Source organism: Thalassophryne amazonica, chromosome 8 (genome assembly GCF_902500255.1).
Source record: "Thalassophryne amazonica chromosome 8, fThaAma1.1, whole genome shotgun sequence".
NCBI classification, from domain to species: domain Eukaryota; kingdom Metazoa; phylum Chordata; class Actinopteri; order Batrachoidiformes; family Batrachoididae; genus Thalassophryne; species Thalassophryne amazonica.
Window position 1 is genome coordinate 5,503,092 of NC_047110.1, and position 13,031 is coordinate 5,516,122.

Sequence of the window (13,031 nt, forward strand, 5' to 3'; positions counted from 1 at the left end):
TGTGCTATACACAAATACAAAGTAAATGAGTCTGGTGGGGTGAAGAGGCAGCGCGCTTTCCCCGCGCCTCAACGGATCGGAGCCCGAACATTCTGGACTCAAGAGTTCCGCCGACACCCCCCAGGTGGCTTTTCCTGAGACTGTACTCTGCGAAGGAGGAACAGTGGTAAGGTTATTCAGTACTTTTATCAAGAAAAACTATTTAGAGGCACACTTATCAGCAACACGTTCAGGATTATCAATCCGCACGCCACAGCCGCGAGGAGCAAACGAGGCGATTCTCTTCAATACTTAATTTTAGCTGCGCGCAATGCCACGTTATATTCACAGATAAGCTTATACGGATAATCACCTCTGATGTGTGCTGACAGCGCTTGCCTCTCACCCTCGTCCTCCTTCACAGACGCAATGTCAGATTCTGGAGCGGCCCTCAGCGTCCTCAAACGGTCGTCACACGGTCGTATTCTCTGGCAATTAAGCCCAGATCACTGCTGGCTTAAATGCAGTTCTTCATCTCTTCATTGGTACCAGCTGAGAGTCCTCAGAACTGCACGTGAATGTCACAGGTGTCATAGATCGTCCTGATTAGAGAATCGCACGTGAGCGCAACAGGTGCAGCAGATCACTGTGACAGAGGTGAGAGACTCTTCTGCAGCACATTCTCCCCAGAGATCAGCCCCAAACCACCTGGGAAGGAAAACAAACACAAAAAACACAAAACAATGTCCAGCCAAGCCCCTCAACACACAACAGCCAGTCTGCAACATCGGCACTGGTGAGGCGTATTTTCAATACACTTAATGAAGTTCTGAGGTATGTTTTATTTTGTTCATTATATTTATTTTTCAGAATTTTATTAATGTATTTCCATTAGTGACACCCAGTTGTTGTTTCTGTAAAAAATAACTAAATTTGACACATTCATCGACACATTCATTGACTCTCATCAGCCATTAAAATTTTCACAGAAAACCAGCTGAATTTCTCGAATCGTGTCCACTTCAATGTGCCTCACAGTCTTTGAAAATTTTTGATCAAGCAAAGCATCAGTCTCTCAGGAAGTTCTCAGACAAAGAGATTCAGACGGGAGGGGTGGACCACTCCTCACTCAAAGCCAGCCCACAGGCGAATGACGTAACCGACAGGCGTGAAAAAACTCTCGCATGCCCACGAGGGTACAAGCTTGTTTGATGTAATTGCACGTGAATCAAATCCATATAGTTTTTGAAAAAAATAAAAAGGTCTGATACTTTTCTAACAGACCTCGTATTGTGCATATCTTATTGTAAATTGGATGTTTAATTTTAATATGTAATCATCCTTTTCATATTGTATAAACCCCCCTTCATCATAAAATGAGGGCCAGGTTTAAGATTAGTATTAATTAAACTGGCTGTTGTCAGTCTACATTCTATTACCTGTAAACCATCAATAAAATAAAGATCATTATTATTACGTAATATTATCATTAATATTTTTTTATTTTTGTATGCAAGCATACGCCACTGACACTTCTTGCTGGGCGAATAGTGAAATGAGAGTTATGGACACAACCGCCGTGCGAATAGGGTCGGCCTTACCTTAAAGGTACACCGCACACCAACATACCACACTTACAATAAGTTGTAGCGGGAAGAAAGTCCCGGGTCCCAATTGGAAAGACGTTCCCACTAGCTTGGCTAACGGGGAGTTCCCCTTTGGCTGACCTGGTATTTTTTCGGCCTCTACTGGTGGTTGGCTCTCACTGCAGTATTATATCACTTCCTGTTCCGGAGCACAGCGGTGTTTTTCTGTATCTGTTAGCTGTTTAATCTGCACAGTTAGATTGATCTAGTTAACTAGATAATTTGTTTCACAGTGTAATCTTCACGTGCCTTAACTAAAGCACTCCCTCTGCTGAATCACCTCTAAATTATTTACACATTATTTACTTTGTGTGTTTTTAGGAATCCGCTAGCTTAGCGCAGTTACTAGCTCTTAGCCGGTTTAGCATGGTGGCTTCTCCTGTCTCTCCCGCACTTTTCTGCTCTGGGTGTGAAATGTTTAGTTATTCCTCGGCCTCCTTTAGCAGTAATGGTACTTGTAAAAAGTGTAGCTTATTCGTAGCTTTGGAGGCCAGGCTGGGCGAATTGGAGACTCGGCGCAGCACCTTGGAAAATCCTACAGCTAGCCAGGCCCCTGTAGTCGGTGCGGACCAAGGTAGCTTAGCCGCCATTAGTTCCCCTCCGGCAGATCCTGACCAGCCGGGAAAGCAGGCCGACTGGGTGACTGTGAGGAGGAAGTGTAGTCAATCAATCAATCAATTTTTTTATATAGCGCCAAATCACAACAAACAGTTGCCCCAAGGCGCTTTATATTGTAAGGCAAGGCCATACAATAATTATGTAAAACCCCAACGGTCAAAACGACCCCCTGTGAGCAAGCACTTGGCTACAGTGGGAAGGAAAAACTCCCTTTTAACAGGAAGAAACCTCCAGCAGAACCAGGCTCAGGGAGGGGCAGTCTTCTGCTGGGACTGGTTGGGGCTGAGGGAGAGAACCAGGAAAAAGACATGCTGTGGAGGGGAGCAGAGATCGATCACTAATGATTAAATGCAGAGTGGTGCATACAGAGCAAAAAGAGAAAGAAACAGTGCATCATGGGAACCCCCCAGCAGTCTACGTCTATAGCAGCATAACTAAGGGATGGTTCAGGGTCACCTGATCCAGCCCTAACTATAAGCTTTAGCAAAAAGGAAAGTTTTAAGCCTAATCTTAAAAGTAGAGAGGGTGTCTGTCTCCCTGATCTGAATTGGGAGCTGGTTCCACAGGAGAGGAGCCTGAAAGCTGAAGGCTCTGCCTCCCATTCTACTCTTACAAACCCTAGGAACTACAAGTAAGCCTGCAGTCTGAGAGCGAAGCGCTCTATTGGGGTGATATGGTACTACAAGGTCCCTAAGATAAGATGGGACCTGATTATTCAAAACCTTATAAGTAAGAAGAAGAATTTTAAATTCTATTATAGAATTAACAGGAAGCCAATGAAGAGAGGCCAATATGGGTGAGATATGCTCTCTCCTTCTAGTCCCCGTCAGTACTCTAGCTGCAGCATTTTGAATTAACTGAAGGCTTTTCAGGGAACTTTTAGGACAACCTGATAATAATGAATTACAATAGTCCAGCATAGAAGAAATAAATGCATGAATTAGTTTTTCAGCATCACTCTGAGACAAGACCTTTCTGATTTTAGAGATATTGCACAAATGCAAAAAAGCAGTCCTACATATTTGTTTAATATGCGCTTTGAATGACATATCCTGATCAAAAATGACTCCAAGATTTCTCACAGTATTACTAGAGGTCAGGGTAATGCCATCCAGAGTAAGGATCTGGTTAGACACCATGTTTCTAAGATTTGTGGGGCCAAGTACAATAACTTCAGTTTTATCTGAGTTTAAAAGCAGGAAATTAGAGGTCATCCATGTCTTTATGTCTGTAAGACAATCCTGCAGTTTAGCTAATTGGTGTGTGTCCTCTGGCTTCATGGATAGATAAAGCTGGGTATCATCTGCGTAACAATGAAAATTTAAGCAATACCGTCTAATAATACTGCCTAAGGGAAGCATGTATAAAGTGAATAAAATTGGTCCTAGCACAGAACCTTGTGGAACTCCATAATTAACTTTAGTCTGTGAAGAAGATTCCCCATTTACATGAACAAATTGTAATCTATTAGACAAATATGATTCAAACCACCGCAGCGCAGTGCCTTTAATACCTATGGCATGCTCTAATCTCTGTAATAAAAGTTTATGGTCAACAGTATCAAAAGCAGCACTGAGGTCTAACAGAACAAGCACAGAGATGAGTCCACTGTCCGAGGCCATAAGAAGATCATTTGTAACCTTCACTAATGCTGTTTCTGTACTATGATGAATTCTAAAACCTGACTGAAACTCTTCAAATAGACCATTCCTCTGCAGATGATCAGTTAGCTGTTTTACAACTACCCTTTCAAGAATTTTTGAGAGAAAAGGAAGGTTGGAGATTGGCCTATAATTAGCTAAGATAGCTGGGTCAAGTGATGGCTTTTTAAGTAATGGTTTAATTACTGCCACCTTAAAAGCCTGTGGTACATAGCCAACTTACAAAGATAGATTGATCATATTTAAGATCGAAGCATTAAATAATGGTAGGGCTTCCTTGAGCAGCCTGGTAGGAATGGGGTCTAATAAACATGTTGATGGTTTGGATGAAGTAACTAATGAAAATAACTCAGACAGAACAATCGGAGAGAAAGAGTCTAACCAAATACCGGCATCACTGAAAGCAGCCAAAGATAACGATACGTCTTTGGGATGGTTATGAGTATTTTTTTCTCTAATAGTTAAAATTTTGTTAGCAAAGAAAATCATGAAGTCATTACTAGTTAAAGTTAATGGAATACTCAGCTCAATAGAGCTCTGACTCTTTGTCAGCCTGGCTACAGTGCTGAAAAGAAACCTGGGGTTGTTCTTATTTTCTTCAATTAGTGATGAGTAGAAAGATGTCCTAGCTTTACGGAAGGCTTTTTTATAGAGCAACAGACTCTTTTTCCAGGCTAAGTAAAGATCTTCTAAATTAGGGTTGCCGTGCTGTTCTGTCCCTTTTGCCTAAGAAAGGGGATCTAGCTTCGTTACAGAATTGGAGGCCAGTCGCACTTCTTTGTGCGGATTACAAACTTTTTTCTAAGGTGTTGGCGAACAGGTTAAAGACTGTTTTGGATTTGATCATTCATAAGGATCAGTCTTATTGTGTGCCTGATAGAACTATTTTGGACAATCTTTTTTTGATGAGAGATATGTTTGATTTGTGTACTATGGGGGTCTTGGATTGTGGGTTTGTGTCACTGGATCAAGAAAAGGCGTTTGATCGGGTTCACCACGGGTTTTTGTTCTCTGCTTTGAGGGCGTTTGGTTTTGGTGACGGGTTTATTTCTTTTGTTAAGGTACTGTTCCACGGGGCTTCAGTTTTGGTTAAGGTAGGGGGAGGGCTGACCTGCCCTGTCCCCGTGACACGGGGTATACGACAGGGCTGCCCCATTTCGGGTCAACTGTATTCTATAGTCATTGAACCGCTTTTGTGTCGCCTCAGGGCCCGGCTGTCTGGCCTTGTTTTGCCGGGCTTTCACCAAGGTGCTCCTCTGGTGCTCTCGGCATATGCAGATGACATCATGGTTTTTGTTAAGAATCAGGCGGATGTTGATGAGTTATTGGATAGTTTACGGCTTTATGAGACGGGAACCGCTGCCAGGGTAAATGGGGGGAAGAGTGAGGCTGTTCTGATGGGGAGGTGGCGGGACGCTGCTGCTCCCCGTCTGCCGCATGGTTTGCGGTGGGGAGTGGAGAGGTTGAAGGTGCTGGGTGTGTTTCTGGGAACGGAAGGGTATTGTCAGAAGAATTGGGAGAGCATGGTGGAGAAGGTGTGTGCCAGACTGTCCAAATGGCAATGGTTGCTGCCCCAGTTGTCTTACAGGGGGTGGGTTCTGGTCGCTAATAACTTGGCCGCTTCGGCGCTGTGGCACAGACTGTTTGTTCTCCCTCCACCACACGGCCTTATTGAGCAGCTGCAGCGGATGTTGGTGGATTTTTTCTGGTCGGGTCATCACTGGATCAGGGCTCCCGTGCCGTATCTGCCTCTTCACGAAGGAGGTCAAGGGTTGGTGGACATTGCTGCCCGGGTGTCGGCCTTCAGGCTGCGGGCTGCTCAGAGACTGTTGTATGGCTCGGGTTTGAGCTGGCAAGATACTGCCCGTGTCCTGCTGAGAAGGGAGGCTGCTTTGGGATACGACAAACATCTGTTCCTCCTACGTCAGTGGGACGTCGGTGGGACGCGTACCTCAGTTTTTTACCGTTCTGTTCTCCAAGCATGGCGGGTCCTCTCCGTGTGCAGGGACGCTGTCGGTACACCAGGGATGTGGCTGTTTGAGGAACCCCTCTTCTTCAATGACTTTGTTTGTTCTCCTGCTTTGTCATCTGCCACTCTGCGGTCCCGCTTGAGGGCGGCGGGGTGCACCAAACTGGGTCATCTGCTGCGCACGTCTGTTGGGAGGCTGAGGGAGGCGTCGGGAGTTCGGTCCTCCAGGATGCTGCTTAGGGTGGTGGAGGAGGTCTGTGCTTCCCTGCCGGGGCCCCACAGAGCGTTTGCTGAGACTCGTATTCTGTCTGACCAGTGGGATGATGACTGTGAATACGTGTTCCCCTCTCTAACTGTCTCGCCCTCGGTGGGGGGGGTGGCAGGAGGAGCAGGGGGCTCTCCTATCTTTCAGGTCACCTGTTTTGGGAGAGTTTGAGGATATTGACAAAAAGGCACTCTACTTTGCCTGCGTTAAGGTGTCACACTTACGCTCGTTGGCAGGGTTGGCGTCGTCGAAGTGGTCGGGGTTTTTTGGTGCCGCCGTGTCTCGTCGCAGATGATACCCAGCTTTATCTATCCATGAAGCCAGAGGACACACACCAATTAGCTAAACTGCAGGATTGTCTTACAGACATAAAGACATGGATGAGCTCTAATTTCCTGCTTTTAAACTCAGATAAAACTGAAGTTATTGTACTTGGCCCCACAAATCTTAGAAACATGGTGTCTAACCAAATCCTTACTTTGGATGGCATTACCCTGACCTCTAGTAATACTGTGAGAAATCTTGGAGTCCTTTTTGATCAGGATATGTCATTCAATGCGCATATTAAACAAATATGTAGGACTGCTTTTTTGCATTTGCGCAATATCTCTAAAATTAGAAAGGTCTTGTCTCAGAGTGATGCTGAAAAACTATTTCATGCATTTATTTCCTCTAGGCTGGACTATTGTAATTCAATATTATCAGGTTGTCCTAAAAGTTCCATGAAAAGCCTTCAGTTAATTCAAAATGCTGCAGCTAGAGTACTGACGGGGACTAGAAGGAGAGAGCGTATCTCACCCATATTGGCCTCTCTTCATTGGCTTCCTGTTAATTCTAGAATAGAATTTAAAATTCTTCTTCTTACTTATAAGGTTTTGAATAATCAGGTCCCATCTTATCTTAGGGACCTCATAGTACCATATCACCCCAATAAAGCGCTTCACTCTCAGACTGCAGGCTTACTTGTAGTTCCTAGGGTTTGTAAGAGTAGAATGGGAGGCAGAGCGTTCAGCTTTCAGGCTCCTCTCCTCTGGAACCAGCTCCCAATTCGGATCAGGGAGACAGACACCCTCTCTACTTTTAAGATTAGGCTTAAAACTTTCCTTTTTGCTAAAGCTTATAGGTAGGGCTGGATCAGGTGACCCTGAACCATCCCTTAGTTATGCTGCTATAGACTTAGACTGCTGGGGGGTTCCCATGATGCACTGAGTGTTTCTTTCTCTTTTTGCTCTGTATAATTTATAATTTATTAATTTATATAGCGCCAAATCACGACAAAGTCGCACCAAGGCGCTTCACATAATTCACAACAACACAAATTAATCTAAATTCAAAATTAAAAGCAAGAAAAGCACAGTTAAAAGATAAAACACAGTAGAATAAAAAGAAATTACAAAGCAAACACAAACAGAGTAAAAAATTAATGATAAGACAGTCTAAAAAAGTGGGTCTTCAGTCTTGATTTAAAAATCTCCACCGTGTCAGACTGCCGAATAACAGCAGGTAGATCATTCCAAAGAGCCGGACCACGGTAGGAAAAGGCTCTATACCCCACAGACTTTTTGTTCATCCTCGGAACACACAGAAGCCCTGGGCCCTGCGAACGCAAAGGCCTCACAGGTACGTAGGGCTTAACCAAGTCCGCCAAGTAGGAAGGCGCCAGTCCATGAACAATTTTATAAACCAACAATAAAACTTTAAAATCCAATCTGGCAGAAACCGGTAGCCAATGAAGGGATGTGGTCAAACCTTCTACTTTGTGTCAAAATTCTGGCAGCAGCATTCTGCACCAACTGAAGTCCTCGAATGCTAGACTGCGGCAGACCAGAAAATAAAGCATTACAATAATCCAATCTAGAAGAGACAAATGCGTGAATCAGAGTCTCAGCATCAGCCATAGACAGGATGGGGCGAATCTTTGCTATATTTCTCAGATGAAAGAAAGCAGTCCTCGTAATGTCCCTAATGTGGACAACGTAGGATCAAAGATTACCCCAAGGTTCCTCACTTTGTCAGTATGATGTATAACACATGAACCTAGGCTAAGCGCCAGCTGATCAAATTGGTGCCGATGTCTTGCTGGGCCAAGAACCATCATTTCAGTCTTATCGGAGTTCAAAAGTAGAAAGTTGCTAGACATCCAACTTCTCACTGCTGCAAGACAGTCCTGTAAAGATTTTATGTATGCACCACTCTGTATTTAATCATTAGTGACTGATCTCTGCTCCCCTCCACAGCATGTCTTTTTCCTGATTCTCTCCCCTCAGCCCCAGTCAGTCCCAGCAGAAGACTGCCCCTCCCTGAGCCTGGTTCTGCTGGAAGTTTCTTCCTGATAAAAGGGAGTTTTTCCTTCCCACTGTCGCCAAGTGCTTGCTCACAGGGGGTCGTTTTGACCGTTGGGGTTTTTCCGTAATTATTTTATGGCTTTGCCTTACAATATAAAGTGCCTTGGGGCAACTGTTTGTTGTGATTTGGCGCTATATAAATAAAATTGATTTGATTTGGTAGAGGAACGGTGTTTTGTGCGAGCCGCGTGGGTTCGATCCCCACCGTTGTCCCAGCCACGAAGGTCCTGCTGCTTCAAGTTAATTTTTAGATTTGCCTTCATACTGTGCATCTGACAAATATTAACATGTCTAACTAACACTTCCACTGGCATTTCACAGTCATCAGCGTCCAATCAATCCCCAAAATGAGGTTGCTGTGTTCAACAGTAATGTGTGGGGCTCCAGGAAAAGACTGCAACTTCGAGAAAGAACAACTTTAATACGGACTATTTACAGCTGCTTTCATTTATCCCGTCACTGCCTCAGAGGAGGATCCAGCCTTTTAAAGGGCTGAGGCCCCCTGCTGGTTCAGTCTAGACACCACAGTCCTCCCCTGTAAACCATTACTGCACTTTTTTCTCTCTCTCTCTTTCAGTTTGTGCAGTAATCTTTTATTTTCTTAGACAAGGTTCAGTTTCTCACAGATTCAGTCTGTCCGGTGGTTTAATGACCCTTTTGGTCTTCCGACAGTCTGTGCTACAGAAACTGGTTCCACAATCTCCAGAAGAACTGGTAGTGTCTCAAAAACAGGACACCTAAGTGGGTTTAATGAGGTGTGGGTTTTATGGGGTTTAATGTGGCGACACATTAAGCCCTCAACTATGACTGAACTCGAAGTCAGACTGCCTGAAATTTTGGCTTCAGGTTTGGAGAATGTACAATCAGTGGATAGTCTTGCAGATGGCTTGAATTCAGCGCTCAAGGTTACACTGGATAAGGTTGCACCTCCTCTTTTAAGGCCACGCCTTCCCAAGAGACAGTCACTTTGGTTCAGTGGTTACTTGTGTGACCTTAGGCAGAAGGCTAGAGGTTTGGAACGGAAATGGCGTAGTTCCAAATTAGATGTGTTCCACCTTGCATGGCGTGATGCTATCTTAGATTATAAGACTGCTTTACTGGCTACAAAGCATGCCTATTATTCTGATTTGATCATTAAAAAACAAGCATAACTCAAAGTTTTTCTTTGAAACTGTAGCATTTCTCATTCATGGATGGCCACCTGTTATTCACTCTCCCTTTTCAGCACAGGACTTCTTGGATTATTTCAAGAAGAAAATTGAGGATATTAAATTGAGCATATCTCAGCAGGCCATGTTCCAACCACCGCATCCTGCTATGGGGGTGGATGCTCCCACTGAGGTGTTACCCAGATTTACAGATTTTGATGGTATCTCGCTAGGCGCGCTGACAAAGCTTGTGATGTCTACAAAAAGCACAACTTGCTTATTTGATCCTGTTCCGGATCTGTTCCTAAATGTTTCAAGTCTGCAGTGATTAAACCATTACTTAAGAAATCCAAGCTTGACCCTCATGTATTGAAAAATTATAGACCGATATCAAATCTATCATTTTGTTCTAAAATCCTAGAAAAAGTGGTTTCACAACAGCTTGTGGACTGTCTTACTGAGAATAATCTTTTTGAGCCATTGCAGTCTGCTTTTAGAAAATATCGTTCCACAGAGACAGCACTTACTAAAGTTGTGAAAGACCTTTTGCGAGCAATGGACTCGGATACCACTACAGTCTTGGTGCTGTTGGATCTCGGTGCTGCATTTGATACTGTGGATCATTACATTTTACTCGACAGACTGGAGAATCATTTTGGGATTACTGGAACTGCCCTTGCATGGTTGACGTCATACCTGTCCAGTCGTTCTTACTGTGTGTTGTGCAATGGCACTTCCTCTGATCTTAGGGACATGAAGTTTGGGGTTCCACAGGGATCTGTTTTAGGCCCCCTGCTTATTTCCCCTTTATGTAGCACCCATTGGGAATATACTGCAGCGTTTGGGGATTGCCTTTCATTGCTATGCTGATGACACCCAATTGTACATGCCAATAACTGCTGGTAATCTCATTCACATAAAATCTTTGGAAGATTGCCTTGCATCAGTAAGAAGCTGGATGTCTAGTAACTTCCTGCTTTTAAATTCTGATAAGACTGAAGTGATGGTTCTTGGTCCAGTGAGGTATCAGCATCAATTTGATCAGCTAGCACTTAACTTCGGTTCATGTGTTATACATCATACGGATAAAGTGAGAAATCTTGGGGTAATTTTTGATCATGTCCTTTGACCTCCACATTAGAGACATTATGAGGACTGCTTTCTTCCATTTGTGAAATATAGGGAATATTCGTCCCATCCTGTCTATGGCTGATGCTGAGACCCTGATTCATGCATTTGTTTCTTCTAGATTGGATTGGACTATTGTGATGCTCTATTTTCTGGTTTACCGCATTCCAGTATTAGGGGTCTTCAACTGGTTCAAAAAGCTGCTGCCAAACCTTTGACACAAAAGAGAAAGTTTGACCACGGGGCTTCCGGTATGACGTCACACTGAGAGGAGCAGCACCAGAGAGCTCCCGATAAAATTTTCCAAACTTTAAAGTTTTAAGATTAAATTGGTTACCACTTGATATACAAGAAGTCGCTGTGATTATATAGACATGTCTGGCAGCAAAGGAGCAGACGGTACCGAAAGGAGGCCCCCAAGAACCGAAACCAAGCTAGCACTGAAGCTACCGTTGCAGCTAATGAGGAAGGAACAGAGGAAGCTAGCCTAGCTAAGCCAGGCTATCTTTTCGATATCTCGGCTTTAACGGCGGATATCAGAGACACAGTTGCCGCTGTCGTGGAAGAAAAACTGGCAATTATCACTAACAAACTTGATACAGTCCAAACGTCATTGGATGGCCACGACTGGAGGAGGCTGAAAACCGTATTTCTGATGCAGAGGACACACTGCAAATATGGAGATAAGAATAATGGAGGCGGAGAATAAGCTGGCTAAGATCAGAATCTTTGGGGTAAAAGAAGTCATCAAGGGAAGGATGCAGCCCTTTATTTTGAAACCTGGCTGCTGAGACTGGTCAACATGGAAACCAAGAAAGGCAGGATCCGGTTGGACCGCTGCCACAGGAGCCTGGGCCAGGCGAGACCAGGAGTACCAAGGGCCGTCATCGTGAAGCCTCATTACACAGTGGATATGATGAGGGTGATGGCTCTCAGCAGGAAGGCGAAATAACTTTTTGAAGGAGCGCCTATTACCATTCGCCAAGATGTGCCACAAAAGGTGCTTCAACAGCAAAGAAGGTTCAACCCCATCTGCCAGAAACTGATCACCAAAGGCATCCGGTTCAAAATGCTCTACCCAGCTACCCTCTGTTTCTCGCATAACAGTAAGAATTTTTCTTTTGACTCCCATGAAGAAGCATTAAGTGCCGTTGAGGCATTGGATGAGCCATGCGAGTAACTGAACAGTATGAATAGGTCGTCGCCAGGGAGGGGGTGAGGGTTTTTTTTTTTCTCTCCTCCTCCAATCGATACTGAGTAATGATTCATCGGTGACTGATATGCCATTTTCTTTCTGTTTTTTTTTTTCTCTTTGTATGATTGCATAAGGTAACGCTTACTTTTGAATGAAAGTTTTGTCGGGAAGGTGCGGGAGCCGTCATGGGAGCGGAAAATGGGAGTTTGCTCTTTGACGCGCGTTTACAACAGGTGCCGTTTTCTCCCAGGCCTGGGGGGCCTGAATTATTTTCCATGAGGACTGTTCTACCTCAGTTAGTTGTGTATGCTGAACTGTTTTCCAATGAGCATATCTATTTATTACCCAAGTTGTTTCTTTTGTTCCTTTTTTGTGTGTGTCTGAGCAAATCTGAGTGCTGGTTGTTATGCAGTTTTCTCCAGTTTATTAGGTGCCTTTACCTCTTCTACTGTACAAAATCTGTGACATAACTAAATATACAACTTTTATTTTGTAATGAGTACAATTAAGTATATCTCTTTGAAAGTTAAAGCAATAAATAATGCAGTTAAACATAAAAAAAAAAATACTAATGTGGATTAATAAGGAGAAGGGGAACATAGCCCTTTTACAAGAAACACCTTATTGATGATGAGCACAAAAAGCTTAAGAGAGAGTGGGTTGGACAAGTGTACTATTCATCGTTCTCATCTAGTAAAAGAGGTGTGGCAATATTAATTAATAAAAATACTCCATTTATGTTAGAAAAATGTATCACAGACAATCATGGTAGATATGTTCTTATTAGTGGGAGTAGCAAGATGGCGGGTGGCAGTGTGTCGGGAGAATCCACTGCTTGCCTTAGTGCTAATCCTGAAGTTTTTAAAAACCAATTTGGAAAGATTATTGTCGTGGATGAGTTCTTGAACTTAATTTCTGACAAAATGAGGACTCTTGACCACAATGAAATCATCCTGTTGGCTACAAACAATTTTTCATTGGAATGGATTGCAAAATCAAAGGATTTCCTGTTTGAGGTATGTCGGACAACAACACAACGGAAAATTAATTATATGGGAAAAGACAAGGACGTTAAAA